Source organism: Cavia porcellus, unplaced genomic scaffold, assembly GCF_034190915.1.
Source record: "Cavia porcellus strain 051 isolate PalLab524CR breed Dunkin Hartley unplaced genomic scaffold, mCavPor4.1 scaffold_19, whole genome shotgun sequence".
In the NCBI taxonomy this organism is placed as follows: Eukaryota; Metazoa; Chordata; class Mammalia; order Rodentia; family Caviidae; genus Cavia; species Cavia porcellus.
In genome coordinates this window covers 30,544,476-30,550,786 of record NW_026947502.1, presented here as the reverse complement: position 1 = coordinate 30,550,786, position 6,311 = coordinate 30,544,476, and the positions used below count along the sequence as shown (strand labels likewise).

At 49.0% G+C, this 6,311-nt stretch overlaps 1 pseudogene; it reads right to left on the bottom strand.

Annotated features, from left to right (window-relative positions):
- Positions 1–1,401: 1,401 nt before the first annotated feature.
- On the bottom strand, positions 1,402–2,516 carry LOC100724864 (large ribosomal subunit protein eL13-like; annotated as a pseudogene).
- Positions 2,517–6,311: the final 3,795 nt, after the last annotated feature.

Genomic DNA, 6,311 nt, shown 5'->3' with positions numbered 1-6,311 from the left:
CTGTCCTCAGGTCTCAGCTGAAGGGTGCCCTCCCTCCCTCTCCTCTCCCACTCCAGCGCTCAGCACATCTCTCTGCTGTGTGTTCTGCACTGCAGCTGGCACTAAACTGACACTATCTTGTTCACTTATCTGCTTACTTGACTACTGTCGTCCTCCTGCCTCCTGGGACCTGAGCAGGACCTCCACATCTCATCCACCAGACCCCGAGGGTACAGAGTAATACCTGGCACATGGCAGGTGCTTCCTAAACGTGCTGAATGGACAAGCACAGGTGTGGGCCACTCCCCGATCCTGAGCTGTCCACGAGCCCTCTGCAGCTCTGCAGCAGCCAGGCAGATGAGAACTGAGCGTCCCTCGGGACCTTGCCTCCAGCTCCCTTGCTGGGGGTGGGAAGAGTCTGTGTTTTCCAGCTTCCCTCCCCACCTCAGCTCAAACAGGGGCCAGCACCTTGTTTCCCACCTTCTTTCGCAAGGAGGAGCTCCCAAAGTTCTAGGTCTCCGAGTATAGACAGATTCAAAGGCCCAAACAATAAAATGGTTCCCTGAACTGCCAATTGCTGGGGGTCGGTCTGCTCTTTTCTATTTAGAAGATGTTTTCCCGGGCTCCTCCTGGTGTTAAATCATTTCTCCAAATTAGCAAGAACGCTCATTACCAACCCAACCACTTCCCATTAAGCTGAAAATGTGTCTTTCCAGGGGCAGCTCCCTCCAGACCTTGGGGCCAACTCCAGGGGCAGATCCCTCCAGACCTTGAGGCCAACTCCCAGCCTGGGGTGGCGGTGGGGGTGGGGGGCAGGGTACCAACTGAGGGAGGGGTGGGGCTGGCTAGGGGTGGCCTGGAGGGATGGTAGGAGCAGGGCAGGGGGGGGGTGGCATGCATGGAAGGTGTGGCAGGCATCTGCTTCTAACTGGCTCCAGGCTGGCCGCTGGGATCCGAGACAGGTGAACTGCAGCACAATGGCTGCAGGCTCCCTTCTCTTCTCTCACCACTGTCTGCTCACAGATGCTCTCGCTTCGGGGATGGCTTTGTGACCCTGTCTCCCCAGGCAGCTCTGGGCGATGGGTTTTAAGGAAGGCTATTAGAGCAAGGGCATTTGTAAAGTAGTGAAAGATCAGAAATCTCTTGCTTATGGGCATTCTCTTAAGAGCAGAATCCTGCCAGGTATGTAATCCCAGCAGTCTGGGAGGCTGAGGCAGAAGGATCACAAGTTCAAGGCCAGTTGAGATGACTTAGTGAGTCTCTGTCTCAAAGCGGGAGCTCAATGTGGAGACCTTGAGTTCAATTCCTGGTACTGCAGGGTGGGAGAGACACAATCCTTCTATGTCTTGCCATTTATTTATTTTATTTAGTTACTTATTTTTTAGCTTTTCTGAGCATTTATTACAAGACTCTGACCATGCTTTATTTTTTCTTCTCAGCGTCCTGCTCTGCAGCTTCCTTGGCTCTCTTTGCCCAGATGCTGAAGAGATGGGCCTTGGCATGGGTCATACGCAAATTAGCAAGCACCTTGAAGTTCTTTTCCTCCTCTGTGATGACCTGGGCTTTCTCCTTCTTGTAGACATTCCTGATGGGCATCACAGGTCCTGCCAGCTTGAGTTCTTCATCAGAGCTGTCTCCCTTCTTGGGGGCCAGTGGCTTCCTGGGGAAGAGGATGACTTTGGAGCAGTACTCTTTCAACCACTGCACATTGACCTGCAGGGACTCGGTGAATTTATTCCGCCTCCTCGGGTCCACTGAGATGCCAATGGTCCGGGCCACCTTCTTGTGAATACCAGCCACCTGCAGCTCCTCCAGACTGAAACCCCTGCCGGCAGGGACCTTGGGGTGGTACTGCACCATGGGAAAGTGCACAGTGGGCTGGATGGGTCCAGACGTGGGGCGAGGGGCGATGCAGGCTCACTTTTGCCTGGCAGGCCTTGTGCTTGTGGATCTTCCAAGCTGGCTGATTGAACCATGTAGACACGCAACCCCGCCAGTTCTTGTGGAAGTGGACTTCAGAATCATGCTGTTCCAACTGGATGCCAGGGCTGCCTCTTAGGCTACAGACTGGCTCCCTGCCCTGCCACTTAGACATGTTTTGGAGACCACAAATTCATAAAGATTAATTTGTGTATTTCCCTAAGGGATAAATAGAGGCTTGAGACTGTCAGTATCAGCCTTTTGAGATTTCTTAGTAACTCTTGGTTTGTTTGTTGGTGGTTTTTTGTTTTGGTTTCTGGTTTTTGAGCAGTTTCACTACATGATTCATGCTGGCCTTGAACTTACTTTGTACCCCAGGATGGTTTCAAACTCCCGGTGATCCGCTTGCCTCAGCCTCCTGAATGCTGAGATTATAGGCATACACCACTGCTCCTGACGTTGTCCTTTAACTCTTTAGGGGCAGGCCATCCTCTTCTACCACTAAGACAAACTCAGACCACTAAGATTAAAAAACACTCCAGGGCAAGATTCTTCTTAGCATGGGCTCATCTCTGCCCTCTGAGTCATCCCAAGTTACCAGGTGCCACTGACGACATTGAGTCTTCTGCTGGCCGCACCCCCCCCCATCATTGTACATACCAAATACATAGTGGCTGGCTTAGAGTGTCTTTGTCTGCCTGACCTGAGGCACTGACCTCCTAGTCCCCCTTCATGTATTACTAAATTTGTCCCTTATTTCATCCTTTTGCCGTAACCTTCATACAGGCAGTTGGGGATCTTGGCCAGGTTCCCGATAGATGTGGGCTTTCAAAGCTGCCCCAGGCCTCCTGGGCTGTCCACTGCTAGCCAGCTCGGGAGCCTGGGAACCACCTCAGTCACTAGCTGCAATCTCCCTACAGGTGGGTTGCAATTCTCCAGCTTGCTGTGGTTTTTTCACAGGGTGCTCACAAAATTGCCTTCAGGGAACCAAAACTGATTAGAAACCAAGAGTGAAATGGCTCATCCTGCAACATGTGTATAATAAATATTAGATAACAACAACAACAATAATAATTTTGCTTACATCTCCCCTGTTGTTGAAGGGAACATCAGAAGCACAATTATAGACTAACTGGTAAAAAAGCAACATTTGGCTGCTTTGAAATAGCCTCCTTTGACTCATTAGTAGGGTATCTGCCCGAGGGCAGGGAACGTTCATTCAAACTCTGGAATTTTTATCACCACCACAGCTCCACAGCTCCACACCTCCTGCTGAATTCCAGCGAATTCCAAGACTTTTTCCTAAGCAAAAAGGAAGCGCTTGAGTTCTGAGTGGAGAAAGCCCCTATTTAGCTTATGGGAAGATGTATCTCATTGTTCATTTATCCAACAAATATTTCTTGAACTCCTACTGCATGCTGGGCATTATTCTCAATACTGTGGATAGTAAAGATAAAAAACAGCACGGTGATTGTGTTTTTTGGAATTCAGTCTGTTATGGTGGAAATAGCCAACAGGCAAACAAAACCCAAAAGGTAATTACACATCAGTGAGTGCAATGATGGAAAAAAGGGTTAAGCAAAGTCAGAACCAGTAGCTCCCCTCCTCCGACTTGTTAGAAATGCAAATTCCCAGACCCACTGAAATCTAAAATTTTGGAGGCTTCACAGAGATCTGGATGTGACAGGCTCTCTAGAATATTTTGATACACACTTCAGTGGTGTATGAACTCAGATCTGAATGACAAGAAGTCCAGTGGGGAATGTTCTGGATGGAGGGAACAGCTTGGCAGAGTCCTGTGCCAGGAAAGAGGACCTGTCAGAGAGGCACAGGAGATGGCACTGGGGCAGCTGGCAGGGGTTTCAAAGGCTTCGATAAGACACTTGACTCCTGCTCCAGATGTGCCTCTTGGTCTCATCTGGTGTGGTATTAAATGCTCTGGACTTCACCCTCTGCCTCCTTTCTAGGGAAAGGGTAGCAATCAGCTGTTATCTCCTATACTCTACTCCTCTGTTCTTGGCTTGGCACAGAATGGTGAAAGGTGGATAAGGAGAAACTCTGCTATTCCTAGAAATAGAAAATGGGTGTGAAAGCAACAAAGGTGATAATTCTCAAAGGAAAGGTGGGTAGGGACAAAGAAAAGTGAGCCATGATAATGTAATCAGAGATATGAGCCAAGGCTTCAAGAGTAACAGAGGAGATAGTCAGATGCTGTCACTCTTTTCCAGTGCCTGTGGGGAGACCTGAGAGGCCCCAGAGCTATGACCAAGCCATCTGGCTTTTGGAGACTGGTGCCCAGGCCCACCCCACTCTACCCACCTGCTCCTCCTGCAGTGGAGAGGTGCAAAGCTGCCACTCAACCCATCACAAGCCATCTCTCAGTGGGCCATGCTGGTGTGTGCAGCCCCAGGGGAGAAGCACATGAGCTCCAGGGAGCCCCATGGAACATTTCTGCTGCAGGTCAGGCACAAGTTCTCTCCGTGAACACCACCTTTGACAGCAGGACAGCACCCCTTGCAAAATGCCTCCTGCTCTCTTGATTTCTATCAAGCCTCTAAGCTCACAGACTGGTATGCAATACGCAATCCCAATTGTCAAGCAGAAGTCACAGCCCAGCAACTGAGACACACGATGAAAGAATAATTTAATACATAAAGAAATCAGGAACAGCACATCATGAACTCTGTAGGGCCATTCTTTCACTCTTTCCATTTTCAGAGGATTTCTTGAGCACCTACTATGTGCCGAGAGCTATTGTAAACCTTGAGGATCCTACATTTGTGAATCAGACAGACACGATCCCTGCTTCTCTAGAATTTATGGTTCTAGTGGGATGAGATTTTAAAAAATTGGTAAACAGCAAAATTTCAGCTGGAGGGTTCTGGAAAGCATGGTGATGTTAATGGCAGGGCCTCTGAGAGGAGCTCAAAACTGAACTGAGACACCAGTGCTAAGAGGTAGCTGAGAGACCTGGGAAAAGAACATTCTAGGCACAGGGAACAGCAAGGGTGAAGACACTGACGGCAGTGACTTCAATCATCCTGCAAGGAACCAAGCCTTCCTTGAAGTTCTGGGGGTACACATCAAAAGAGGTGGCCTTGTTCCAGTCCTGTTTCCCTGGAACTCACCAAAATGGACTTCCTCCACATATGAGGGACTGGTCAGAAAAGGAAGTAAATCAAATACAATGCTCTTGATATTTTATGCTGCTTGCTGGTCCCCGAGAGAGGGGGGCAACAGGAAAGGAGCACAGGAAGCGAGGAAAAGCCAGGGCTTCCAGAGCCGGCAAACATTAGAGTCCCAGTACTATCACTCACCAGGTGACCCGGGCAAATTGTTCCACATCTCTGGGCTTCCATTTTCCCATATGCATCTTACTGTTCAAGTGACTTTCCTGAAAATCCTGTTTATGAACCACCTGGGGTCTCCATCCACAGTCATTGTGATTGCAGCTTCAAATTTCAAGCAGTTCTCTGTTCTGGGTTTACTAAACCCCTATTAACCCCAAGAAAGGAGGATGACCTGATTGTGATGCCTGAGTTCGCATGGAGGGGAGGTATTTAGGGAGAATAATGCAGAGTATTGCAGCACTGGCCAAGTCACAAGAGGAAAGGTTGCTGCTTCTACGCAAGACTCCAGACTGTCCCTCCATTCCTCCTTCCCTCCTGGTCTCAGTCCCTGCAGATCAGGTGGAGTTCCCCTCCCACAGCAGCAGGAACACACAGTGGACTCAGGCCCAACCTTTCAACTTGTGCTTGTGCCACCCATCTGGTCTCCAGAGAGTAAAGTGGAACGGAGCACAGGAGAGCTGAGAGATGGAGAGACATCAAGGTCAAGGTCAGATGACTCTGTCGAGTCCTGGAACCGCCTGGGCCTATGCCAGAAACACCTTCTCTGCACTTGACAGTTATGTGAATCAAGTCCTTTTTGGCCAATGCCAATTTTAATTGAGCTTCCGTCACTTATAATCAAAAAGTCCTGACTGATACAGAGGATTTTGGAGAGAACAATAGAACTTGAGTTTCCTTGAAGGTTTTGGATCAATGATTGGGGACAGATGAGGCAGTGATAAGAAATGAGATTAATTGGTGTTGTGAGCATGTACTTGTTACCTCTCAAGCAAGGAGCTTGTTCCTCAGAGAACTGCAAACTTTCCAGCCATGTGTTTTGGGTAGAATTGACTCCATATGCATTTGCAGGATTGAGTCAAGGTCATCATCTCCTCTCCCGCCGTCCTGTGATAGGTTTAATTAATCCTGTGATAGGATTAATAACAGAGCGCATGCCAAAGTCAGTGGAACTGGCCAATGGAATTCCGGTCCGGCACTCTCATTCAAGTAGGGGAATATTTCCTATTATTACATAGGAGTGAGGAAGAAGATGGCCTTGGAAGCTTCTGGCAGGCAACCATG